The sequence below is a fragment of the Anas platyrhynchos genome, chromosome 6 (genome assembly GCF_047663525.1).
Source record: "Anas platyrhynchos isolate ZD024472 breed Pekin duck chromosome 6, IASCAAS_PekinDuck_T2T, whole genome shotgun sequence".
NCBI lineage: Eukaryota > Metazoa > Chordata > Aves > Anseriformes > Anatidae > Anas > Anas platyrhynchos.
This window is the reverse complement of record NC_092592.1, coordinates 18,875,919-18,888,622: the sequence shown is the minus strand read 5'-3', so window position 1 is coordinate 18,888,622 and position 12,704 is coordinate 18,875,919.

Here is a 12,704-nt window from a genome sequence, read left to right as displayed (position 1 = left end):
ATGGGAAAGGTAGGGATAGTTTCTCTCTAACCAGCGGGATTTCAGAGGTGTTGGAGATTATACATTTCATTAGTTTTTACATAAGATCAAAGGGAGAGAGGAAGTCTTAATTTGGGCACCAACTGCTACAGCCTGAAAGTCTTACAGATTAATGAAAAGTGAACATGTGCAGCGCTAACTGCTTGTATTAGAGCATGAGCCTATTGTTTTATATCTCACTAACTCATTGTTCTCTTCCTGGAGATAATTCTCACACTTAAGACCTTCTGAGATAGTTCTGTCTATTGTGAATAGTTCAGCAACCAACTGGCTCAGAGGTTATTGCCTAAGCATCTTTCCCTTGGTCTAATCCCCTGCAAGGGTTTTTCTGAGCAGTGTTGTTAATCTAAAATGACTGCTAACTGACTCCTGTGTCAAACATTATTCATTATGCGCTTTAAATGCTTCCTGCAGAGGCCAAAATAAATTTTGCTTTTTAAAAGCAGACCACAAGGAGTGCCTATATAGGATACCTCCAAAAAGATTAGACTAAAAATAGCAGTTAAGATGCTGAGGACACACACACACACACACACAAGCGCGTTCCACTGTACTCCAAACAAAGCTTCACAATTTAACCAGGGACACACAAAACGTACAAACCTCAGTCACCAAAACCTATTTTCACATAGATATGTCTATAAGCTATTCCTGTGGGAAAGAGCACACACCCTTGCAGGGCAGGAGAAATGCCTTTATAGAGCAATTGAATAACCTACATTATTAGAAAATGAAGGCCAAATAAACAGAAATGTAAAAAGCAATAATTCTTTTGTGTCTTTTTTTTTTCCCCAGGTGTCACTGGTGTTGGCATAAAGGGAGAGCTTTTTTTTGTGTCAGTGCCACTGACAGGCCTTGCATGCGTAATGACAGTATGGGGAGAGAGACAGACAGATAGATTTGAATAGCAATAAGGTGGGTTTTCTTCCCAGTGTGAAAAGAGCATGGGATTCATGTGTACTGAGATGAAGTATAGCCTTGCTGCACAGTGCAAATATTTAATGCTCTTCTAACTATCCCCTGGTTATTGGAGTGTGACAGTTAATAGCCATCAGCTGCCAAACCCAGTGAACAGTTTGGGTCCCTAAAAAGAAAATGAAAAGTTAAAAAATGAAGCCAAGTCAGACTAGAAACCTGCAAATCATAAATGTGCTATAGCTTAGCAGGCAGATCATCTCCAAAGTTCAGAGCAATGTCGACCTGAGCTGCTTCTCAAATGAGAGAAGGACCAAGTTCATCTGTCTTCTGGTCTGAGCTTTGCCATGTACTTGCAAGCAAGCGTTGGCTGGGCTTCCTGCTTTCCAAGGCCCTGTTACTCCCCAGTGATGTTTTTAAAGGAGACTGAATAAAGTCTGGAATGAAGAAAAGCAAAGCATTAGCATTACTCTGGATCAAATATCTCAAGCCAGTGGTACAGCATAAATGCATAGAAAAATTGAAGAGCTCCTGAACGAAGTATGAGAGAAATCCTGTGCTTGGAAGTCCTCCTTAGCTATGGTGCCATGGAAATGTTAACATTGGTGTAAAATATTACCCTTAAAGAAGTATTGCTGTGGAATCATAACAGCATATGGGAGTATTTCAAAGAACAGATTCAGCTTGAAAACTACCTGTCATTCCACATGTTTTTCTTAGTAATGCTAGAAGTAACACTTCACTGTGCTTAAAAAATGCTCTGTTTTTGAATGTCTCTTTTTTGGGTCCTTGGGAATATGCAATTTCCCTCTGCCCCTACATATTTGCTGGCAGTTCTCATCGCGTGTCTGGAAGTGCCAAACGCAGGTGATCAGACAGCCTTGCTCTCCAGGCTGCCTCCAGAGGAGAGGTTGGAGCAGGGGGCTGAAGCGCACCCGCAGGCACCTCTTCGATACAGGGAGGAGGCAGGAAGGCTGTAAGGCTGTTAGCCATCTAAAACAGGAGCTCTTCTCTGGCCTCTCCCCTAGTTTGTGTGCAGTTTTCACACAAATGGAGGAGGAGGGAAAAGAAATAGCAAATAGGCAAATATATAAAGCAGTGAAATCTATATCCATCAGAAAAATGACTCGGGAGTTAATTACTCCCATCTCAGTTTCTTAAAATTACTTGGGTTGCAAGCTAATGATGACTCTCTTAATATTAATTAATACTGGTGATATAGCAACAAATCCCATTGCTCACCTGCTGATTGGGTGGCACTTCCTTTAAACTACACAACCTTTTGCTGCCAGTGGATTGATCTCTCCCCTGAAGTATTGCCCCACAAACACACTTCCTGTCCCCAGTTAGTTAAAAAAAAAAAAATAATAATAATAATAAAATGTAGGTTTCTTAAAGGGTGGAAGAGTTACCAAGATTTTCCCCAAAATTAGATTAGATTGCTATCGAAATTCTTGATCCCACTTTGGATATATTTTCAGGGTTACCATCTACTGGTGGAACTACTAATGGCATTCAAGTAACTAACAGTATTTCTAGAATCATGGAAGCATAGAAAATCCCAAGTTGGAAGGATCATCGAGTCCAGCTCCTGGCTCCACACAACCCCAAAATCAAACCATGCGTCTGAGAGTGTTGTTCAAATGCTTTCTGAACTCCAGCAGGCTCGGTACCATGACCACTTCCCTGGGGATCCTGTTCAATTTCTAGGGTTCTCCCATAAATCTCTCACATGGATAGATGTATTTTAGGCTAGCCTGTCCTAAAGCACAGCCAGCTGCTCTGGCTGTCTTGCAGGGTAAGGACAAAACAGTTTTCTATTCATCTCCCAAGGTCAGTACGAAAACAAACACATTTTATATCTGATAGTGAAAAGCAGTCATCAGTGCAACATTTGCATTCTGTAAGTGGCCACAGATTTCAAAAAATGAACACCCTGGATTTAGGAAAGGTTGTGCCCAGATACATAGTGAGTTGTGTGTATTATGAATACACACATGATACATTTAATTGCCTACAATTAGCAGTAAAACAGCCTCTTGAGGCTTGATGTTTGTTATGCACCACAGTGTTTCAGGACAATGCAAATTCACTTGCAAGAAACATGATTTTTAGCACAGAACCCGGCAAGTTGAGCTTGGGAAAGGAAGAAATTAATTTGGAAAGACTTGTCATAGTACATTTACTATAGAAATCTATGCCAGCTCAGAAGTTAGCCCTTCTACCCCCCAGCAGCAGCAGCTTAAATTGGGCCGTAGAAGGAGTCTCACAGAGGAGGAAGATATTTGTGTTTCCCTGAGGCTCAGAGTTCTGCAGTGAAAAGACGCCTCACATCTTGTTGTCTCAAAGAAAAAAAGATAAATTGCCGTGTGTCTGGGTATTAACTTGCACAGTATCGGCTGCAGATTTGCAGTTTGGGTTGACAGGCAGAAGTACTGTATCATTCCAATCATTTTTTATATGACATATCTGCACACCTCTGCCTGACACAGTGTTTGCTTGTCCCTCTTGGTCCTGCCTGTAAAGTCACAAGTAGCACATTTTATTTATCCCAACCTTCTAACTTTTTCCTAATGTCCTCATTTTTCTGAAACAGGAAGTTGGGCAGCGATGGGGAGGACATTGCTCCTGTACTTCTAAACGTACCTTCTAAGACAATTAGTTTCCCTCAAGACACTCTCACTCTGCACTGAGCTGACGATGGAATTAAAGAAGAACTTCTTGATAAAAAGGCTAGTGAGATTTTTAATGATGCACTGTTACCTACGCCCATGTTTCATGCTGTAGGGACATACCGACTGTGTTGAAACAGCAGGCAGCCCTACCAAAGGACTAGCCTCTTTCATTGGCTTTGATTCTTGTTCTTTAATTTTCCTTAGACACATCCTGCCTACATGCTAGTCCATTCTGATGCTGGGATACTGAATGGGATCTCAGTGCAGGGCATTTTACATTGCAGCTCCATATTGCATCAGATAAACTTGAGTAGTATACAGAGCAGCAAGGATCATAAGGTTTACTTCCTCTCCAAATACTGCTGGCAAAAAGGAAACAGACACAAATGTGTGTTGCACAGATCTCTTGCCTCTCAATTCTGCTCATTTAGCTCAGCTTAATGATTCTTTTTGGCTACCTCTTCCCTTCCAAACCATAGCTGTGAATATTCATCTTTAAAAGTAAAGAATCATAGAAGTGGGCCTTCATACAGGACTCTTGCCGGCTGCCACTCCTGCTGACAAAAAAGATTGCAAGAAGCAAGAATTTGAATAAAGGACAAACGTCACATATGCTGTGTGCTATGGAGGACAAATGCTGAATACAAAATATGTTTAATTGCTGAGTTAATTATCTCACTAAAGTCTAAATGTTGTTTTTCGGCACTCCTCCCCCCCTCCCTCAGTTGTTTACTTTTATCAGTTAGAAAATAAAAAAATCAATGTCATGAAAAACATAATTATATTCCTACTAATCTGGAGTGTTTTCTCATTTGAGTACTGCAGTCTGATGCGTTTTATCACTTTTCATCAGATTATAGCAGTGGAAATTGCCAGCTAAAAGCTACAGCTCTAGAGCAGAAAAGGGGAAGAAGAAAACCCACCCCAGAGCCATGTGCCTTGCCAATCAAATCTTGTTCCTAATGACAAAGCTTCTGTGATTTCCTTTCTGACAATACATGAATAGCTAGTGAATAATTGGTTCAACAGGAGCTTCATTAAAGTCCAAGAGAGAAAACAGGATCTTTCATGTGAATAATTTGGAATGATTGGTAAAGATGAGGCATTATTATAGGATTGCCTTCTGCTCCACAGTCAGATATACACAGCCTCTTCCTTGCTGAAGTGTGAAAACATTTTGTAAATAGTTCTAGCTACTCCCAAGTGGTGGGTGATCTTGCTACTTAGTGAGATGACTTTTTGGTTGCTACTGTTCCTTCATTAAATGCATCATTTCTTTACACAAATAATAAGAAAATGTGCTTTGTCCAAGGAGTCCCACTGAGGGCACATCCCCCCACTCCCATTTTAACAGGTTTTGGTGTAAGCTCCACCACTGTGGTGCAAATCACAGAATCACAGAATTTCTAGGTTGGAAGAGACCTCAAGATCATCGAGTCCAACCTCTGACCTAACGCTAACAGTCCCCACTAAACCATATCCCTAAGCTCTACATCTAAACGTCTTTTAAAGACTTCCTAAAGGGTGGTGGCAGTGACCCACAGAAACCTAGACCCTATGGATATGTGCCCTGGGCTGGGGGCTGACACCCTACAAAGACAGCCCAATTTTTTAATTTCTGATCAGGGCTCCCTCCTCAGTGACTGGAGCCTGGGCCTGCTGGGCCCAGTGTTTCTGCCTAGGGCCAACTCACCTCCTGGCCTTGCTTGGGATCTCATGTGGCCCTAACTTGCCATTTGGGATCCTGAACTCTACATGTACCTCAAATGTTAACAAACAACCCTTTTTTTAGAGGAAGCTGGACTGCCCTAGGGGGGTGACTGTGGGGCATGGACTCGCTGTGGGGAAACTCAGCAGTGGCAGGGCAGCCATCTTTTCCTCCCTTCCCCAAAGGATAATGAAGCCTTCTCTGGTGTGTCCCAAGGGGTGCAGCAGGTTGTGGTGGGATCCCTGTGTGAAGGCAGGTCTCAGAGCAAGCGTATAGGACAAACCTTTGGTGAGAGTGACCATCCACGTGCAGTGGACACACACAGGCCCTCCTTCTCCAGCCTCTGCTTGTCTGACAGGAGCCAAAGTTCAGGGAATCGATTTTTCACCCAGTGTTCCCACTATAGCTCAGCAGAGTTGTGCTAATGCATGAAAACATACAGCACCTGCCAAAATTTGGTTAATTCCTGCCAAATTAATGACCATAATAAATAACTACAATATTGTATACAATCCTGCTCCTCCAGGCAGTGGGTAAAGCAGCTTTCCCAACTCAGAGGCTGTGGCCTGATACCAAGTGGCTGCTAGACATCTGTCTCAGAGCTGCAAAGAAGGCTACATGTACCCAAGGCCATTCCCTGCAGGGTGGCTTAGGGAGGGAGAAGCAAATTTCCCTTGCTATGAGGGCCCATTTGTACAGACAACAGTTAACCAGAGTTATGCCTTTACTGTGGTGAGGTTCCTCACCCCTATGTGTGCTTGAAATGTGGAGCACCACCACACTATGCCTGCAACACTGAGGTTCTGTGGTGGATCTAAAACCTTGGCAGACCTTCCTCTGCATTTTCTGATCTTACAAACAATGGCCTTGTGCATTTTTATGTCCTTAGAGACTACTTTTTATATCATTTAGCCAGTCTCTTTCTCTTTTCAGAGGTCTTCAGGTGGCTAGTCAGCACAGTGTGCTTGGCGGGCTTTAAATAGCCATGTCTGAGAGATGAGAACAAGTAGAAACAACATAGATATACAAAAAATGTCAACAAATTCAGAGCATGCATCAACAGTGAGCAGAATTCCTGTGAACAGTCCTGCCGTTCATTACCAAAAAGAAAATATTTGTCATCGCTCTTCCCCAGAATGTTTTTAAAATGGCAGCTGCTACCTGAGCTGGTATTTGGGTTGCTGAACAAGTGAGCATCATCGCAAGGAAATAAACACACAGGCAGGTGTGCAACCATGCTCATTTGCTGCTTTCTGAGGGCAGGAGAAGGGTGATGTAATTAGCAGACACATGTTTAAATTTTTAATTAAGAGTTTTAATGGATTATTCACTGCCTACTAGAACACACATGCTCTTACTTTCTCAGTCTCCTGGGCTGGGTTCCTAAGGAAACCAGGCTTAGTCAGTCGCGCCGCCTGCCAGCCTTCCTTCCTAGTCAGGGTTGAGCTCTTTAGGGTTCATGGCAGGTCAACACCACTTTTGTGGTAAAATCATGACTGTGTCACAACACCGTGGTCGCAAAAGGCCTGAGCAGCTGCTGCAGAGTTCAGCCATAGGCACTAAAAGGCTGCTTCTGGAGCAGGGCCTCAGCCTGCAGCAAAATCAGCTGGGGCTAGGGAAGAAGAAAAGAGCATCAAGGCGTGCTGACCAGAGTTTCGCTGGACTCTCTTTGACTTTCTGTCCAGAGGGGATTTTATTTTTTTTTTTTATCTCATGAAGGCTGCTGGCGCTGTGATACTCATTGTGGTGCTAGTGTGGTGAAGGTTTTGACTGGGCTTGGTTAAAAGGCCTCAAGGAACCTAACTGAAAGATTTGTGTCAGTGCTCATACAAGTTATTTTCTTCTATTTTATGAATTAATGGCATTTATTTCCAGGATTTCTCTATACTATTGGTATACAAAGGCTAGAGGACTAAACAAAAGAGTTCCCAAGGTTTCTAGCCCCCGTCTTCTTATCTCTGAGAGAGGGAAAGCAATGTAAGACTACAAATTTTGCTGCTTCCGTGGGTCAGTAGTAAAAGTGGTAGGTTTGATTCCTGTCTGATTCCACTGGTTCTTGTTGTTCTGTGAAGGAAAAAGGGTTGGCATTTTAGCTGAGATCATCAGTCTTTAAAAGCTGTGGAGCTTTTGAGAGGAATGGCCTGTCAGGGAGCAGCAAGGGCTGTCTCTTTGCACGGGAAGGTGAACAAAGGCCCAGCCCCACAGCCCCTGAGGGAGGCAAGCAAGGCAAGCCTGGGAAGGGTAACCAGGATCGGGCACAACCCAGTGAGCACCAGAGACGTCTACAGTGACGAGGCAGGCCAGGTCCGGCTGAATTCAGTCACAGGTCAAGGTCTGGGGTCAGAGCAACAAGCTCAAAGCCAGGGTTAGGCATTGCTGTGACACAGCTGGAGCTCAGATGGGGGACAAAAACTGAGGCTTAGCCTAAAAGCAAGTCTCACTGGAAGTGGTCTCAGTCCTGGCTGAGGACTCCTCACAGTGCTGTATCCAATGCCAGCAAAGGAGCTGGGGCACCTCTCAGCTGCACTGCCTCTAAGCTGGCCCTGAGTCTGGGCAGCCAAATCCCCAGGACAGGGGACGCTCTCAGGGCCCTTTGACAGCCCCTGTCTCTGTATGTTTGTTCTTGCTTAACTACGGGGGAGTAAATTGGAAAGTTGCCATGGAATGTGGAATGGTCCACATCAGCTTTAAAATCCATAATCTTCCCTTTTGGATTTAGGCTTGCCAAGTGTAACTGCTGCTTGTTGCTTCGTAGTCCGGCATATGTTTTTTTCCAGCCCTGTAGAGTCTGAGGAAATCGTGAGGCTGCTCAGCACCTGCTGGTGCTGGTGAATATGCTGGTGAATATGGGATGGAGAGGACCTGGACACTAAGCAACACATGAGATGGATGACCACCTGGGAAGTCCAAGGTACAGTCAAAAATATTAAACTGCAGAAAGTGAACAGCCAAAAATGAAGTGCATTGTTACAATGAACAAGAATTAAAACAAAACCAACCAACCAACCAACCAAAAAAGACTTTTTTTTTTTTTTTTTTTTTTGCATATGCACATGCAGTTTAAACAGGAAAGCAATTTTACTGCATCCCTGTATAAATGGTACAGGCTGCTCCTGTACTCTCACAGCTACACAAACTCACCTACCAGGTGGACTGGGGTCTCACCTGAGATCTGAGCTCTCAGCCAGTCACACGAAGCACAGCATGAAAACTGTGAATTGCAAAGCACACTGCCAGGGAACTCCTAACACCAGACTGCAAGAAGATTCTTGTCCCGTAATTGGGATCTGAATATTTGTTTTGATTGTTTCACTGCAAAATACCTCAGTGAAGCTACAAAGGATAGATTTGACATCTATTGCTGACAGGTTTTCCTACAACATTCACCAAAGCTGTGTTTTGTGTGCCTTCTCTTCTGTTCTATTTACTACATTAATTATCCATGCATTAACACAGTTTACAATCACTTTCATTTATGTTAGCATTGCATTCTCACTTTATGGGTAACTTTGTTTATTAATTCCTTCCGCTGGCTTGCCTGAAGGTAACGCTTTGTTCTGTACCAACACTGCCCTGTTCAACTGCAGCACGGTTCTCTGAACAAAGTCCATACTGTCAGCTCCTTTCAGAGGATGGTCTAGAGAGAGATGAACAGTTCTACTGCACTATCAGCTGCCATTGGTTGTTCTGCTTAGCTGCAAGGGCACAACATGCTTCTAAAGGACTTTCCCACACTCAGATTGGTATTTCTGTCAGAGCTGTTGTTTGAATGGACATGGTGAGTCTTGTTCAGACTCAGAGCTTGCTGCACAAGGGTGCATTTCCACTTCAGTCAAACAAGACCCAGCCTGAGCCTGGTTGGAGAAACAATCTTAGCACGTTAGAACCTCACCCCCGCCCCCAAATCTCTTTTGTAGATAAACTAGTGAACACAAGTGTTGTAGGAGTGGAATGAAATTTTAAATGCTCTGACTGTGTTCTCAGCTTGCTTGGGGATTATAATTTTGGTCTGAATCTTGTTATTGCAGTTTTTCTGGTAATCTGCTTTGTTTTGTTTGTTTACATTATTTTAATAGCCTATATATAAACCCATAATAATGTGTCACTACACTAAAAGTATGTCATATGCATGTATGAGCATGTGTCTATAGTTTTATACAAATGTGAAGTTGCTTGGTTTTTAATATGAGTTGCCTTGGATTTTTAAATGTTATGCCAGCTTTTCAAGAACTTGCCCTAAAATAATTGTATTAATTTAAGGTTATGTTTATGGAAGAATTTTAAAACATAACTGTAAAATACTGCATAAAATGGGAAGTGTAAGGTACAGTTAGGGTTTTTTCTGTCTGTTTTTAAAATATATGAAATGGAAAAATGTCTGGGAAAAAAAAAAAAGAAGAAGAAAAAAAAAAAAAACAAACAGAAATCAGCATCTGATAAAGAAAAAATATTGTATAGAATTGAAATATGGACAATTCTTCCAGCTCTCCTTTCAACAGGAAAGCATATATCAAGAAATGAAATGAAGAAGAATGGGAATATTTGGCTAGACTTAAGGTTGGTTCTAATAACAGTTCTTCCAAAAGACTATTTGAATTCTTATAGCCAAAAACATTTGCTACTCTTTTTCCATGTGCAATTTTATAAATCAAAAGGTAATGGATATTGCTAAAAAGTCCTGAAACTCTATGGATGAGTTTTCCAGTGAACCTCCAAGAAACTGGCAAAGTCACAGGCCCTTATTTTAGTCTTGCTAGCACCAACACAGCACTTTCACAGAGTATTGACTTGATTGGAACTGCTCATGTACATAGATGTTTGCAGTGGGATTTTTGTGTATGGCAAATTCTTGCAATGTAGAAGGTTTTCTTTTACCCGGCAGTGCAATATGCAAAAACACTCCAATGATGCAAAACTGAGCCCACTTAGTGCAGCTTATCAGAGTGAAATAGCCTCATCAGTGGAAGCACCCAGCATCCTCTTACTCAGGATGTAATAAGATCTCAGTGACATACAGAAGGGTTTGTAGGATCAAGTTATTATTTATATAGCATTAAAATCCTGCTCTCTGTGGCAGGTAAATGTGTGGCACTCTTCATGGCATTTGTTTATAAAGACAACCTAAAAACACAGCACATCTATGTATCAGGGTGTGTAAGCACTGATGGCCCTGACCAGCCTCACCTGGGGTCTCCCCTCTGCCCTTGCTCCTGCCCCTAAGTCCAGGAGCACCATTTCATCTCAGCCCTAGGCTATAAAGCAGTGCTGGTTGCCAGCTCTGCTGCTATGTTTGTGCTTGTCCTGCTGTAGGCTTTATCCAGACTGTAGCTCATGGGCTAACTTCTCAGCTTGACCTTGGCCCTGCCTTAGCACCACGGACCTGCCTTGGGAGCCCTGAAGCTAGCACAGATTCTGATCTGTGGGCTGCCCTGCTTGACCTCAGAACCTGCATCCTCACCACAAGCTTGCATGGTAAGCTTGACTCACGGCTAAACTTGGTCATGACCACAGGGTCTGCCCTGTCCTGCTCCCCTGCTGCCTGCCCAGGTGTCCACTGGGCCCCTGGTGCTGTGTGGGCAATTCGTCGGGGAGCAGGAGAATTAGTTTAAGAGATGAGTTACAAATTATCAGGAATACTAGTTAATAATGGAAACAGTGAGTCAGCACGCATGCTGCCATTAGGTTGTGGCACATGAAGGATTTCTTGTATCATGTCTCAGATCTTGTTTCAGCAGTATGAAATATCGATCATGAATTAATTAGAAACAAATCATTTGAATGATCATAACATTGTTTTTCTTTCCATGAATGGATGTAACTCTTTTATCTCTGTCAAAAGAGCTTGAATCTGTCTCTGAAATGCATTTGGGGCCTCCTGAGTTTCAGATTCTCACTTATTAGGGTTTAAGTTATACGTGTGATTCTGAAAACCTCAGTATTTTTGGCTTTTAAATCTGTTTAGCAATGGCAGATAATTCTGCCTTCTTAAATATCTCCATGAGGCTCCCTGTGCGCCAGAGGAGCCTTGTACCTTGTGCAGCTGACAGGATGCTTGCAGCCCAGCACTGCAGCAGGGGATGGGTAGAGCGGAGGCAGAGCCATGAGCTAGAGGCACAAGCCCTGGGGAACTTGCCAGCTCCAGCTCTTCCTCAGTCCCTCTGATGCCCCTCAGTTAACTAGCACATGGCACACAGCTCCCTTTTTGCTGAGAAAAGAAGGACTTCTGTTGCTGGCAGGCAGCTGCCAGTCTTGAAGTACCACTGCAGTCTGGAGTGCCCATTCTCTGGACTCTTGCCACAGGCACCTTTGTCAGAGGAATCTGGTATGTAGTGGTGCTTCGTGATGCATATTTGGGGTAGTTTTATTATTTCACCGAGTATTTTGTGGCCTGTCACATCTTTCAATCTTAAAAAAAATAAAAATGTTCCTATACTAAGCTGCAACAGGTCATAAAGCTGTGTTAGAAAAATGTAAGAGTGCTGAAATCAACTGGTGTTGAAGTCCATGTGGATCATGTAATGTCTATAAGATTTTTTCCAACAATGTGGAGCAGATGAGCTAAAAACAAAACAAAACAAAAAGCTGCAGCTCCCCCAAGGTCAGCATAGAGTCATTCAAATCAAGCAGTCAGTCCTGTCTGCAAAGAACAGCACACTTAATATTGTTAGACTCGTGATGGAGATCACAGTGGTGTCGGTTCTCAGATCAAGGAGAAATAAAGGTTCATGTTCCTGTCCCAAGAGAAGGCAATTGGTTTTGAAGGGTTGTCAGTCTCAAAATTTCAAATACAAACATGTACGTATGCCAGTAAAGTCAGCTTTCTGAATGTATGAATAACCTTTCTCCAGACTGGATTTTGCAGCACAAAAGCCTCTGAATGGCAGTCTGACACAACTGAATGTGTTGGTGTTCATTTGAATCTCTCAGCTAAAAATATTTGAAAACAGACTTAAAATAAGAGTAGTGAGTGGCTACAGGTTGCTAAATTGATTGCTGTTGAGGAATATGGCAACTGCTTACCCTAGATAATCATTTGCAGTAAACACTAATAAAGGAGAAGAGTTGATACGGGACTATAATTGGGGCTGCAATGGCTTAAATCACAGTAGAGGGAGACTTAGACTGAACATCAAGAAAAATCACCTGGTTGCACAAGGTCTTCAGTCTATGAAAAGCTGGGGAGGTGCTGAGGGCACCTCCACCCAGGTCACTTTTGAGGTGACTCACTGAGGGAAACTCACACCTGAGCTACATGTTCTTTCTGGATATTCATTTGCACATCATCTTTCAATCTAAGCTTTGAGGAACACCGTGTGGGGAGTGATCCTGCCAAAAGCAGCAAATTTTGCCAGCTTTTCCTTATTTGG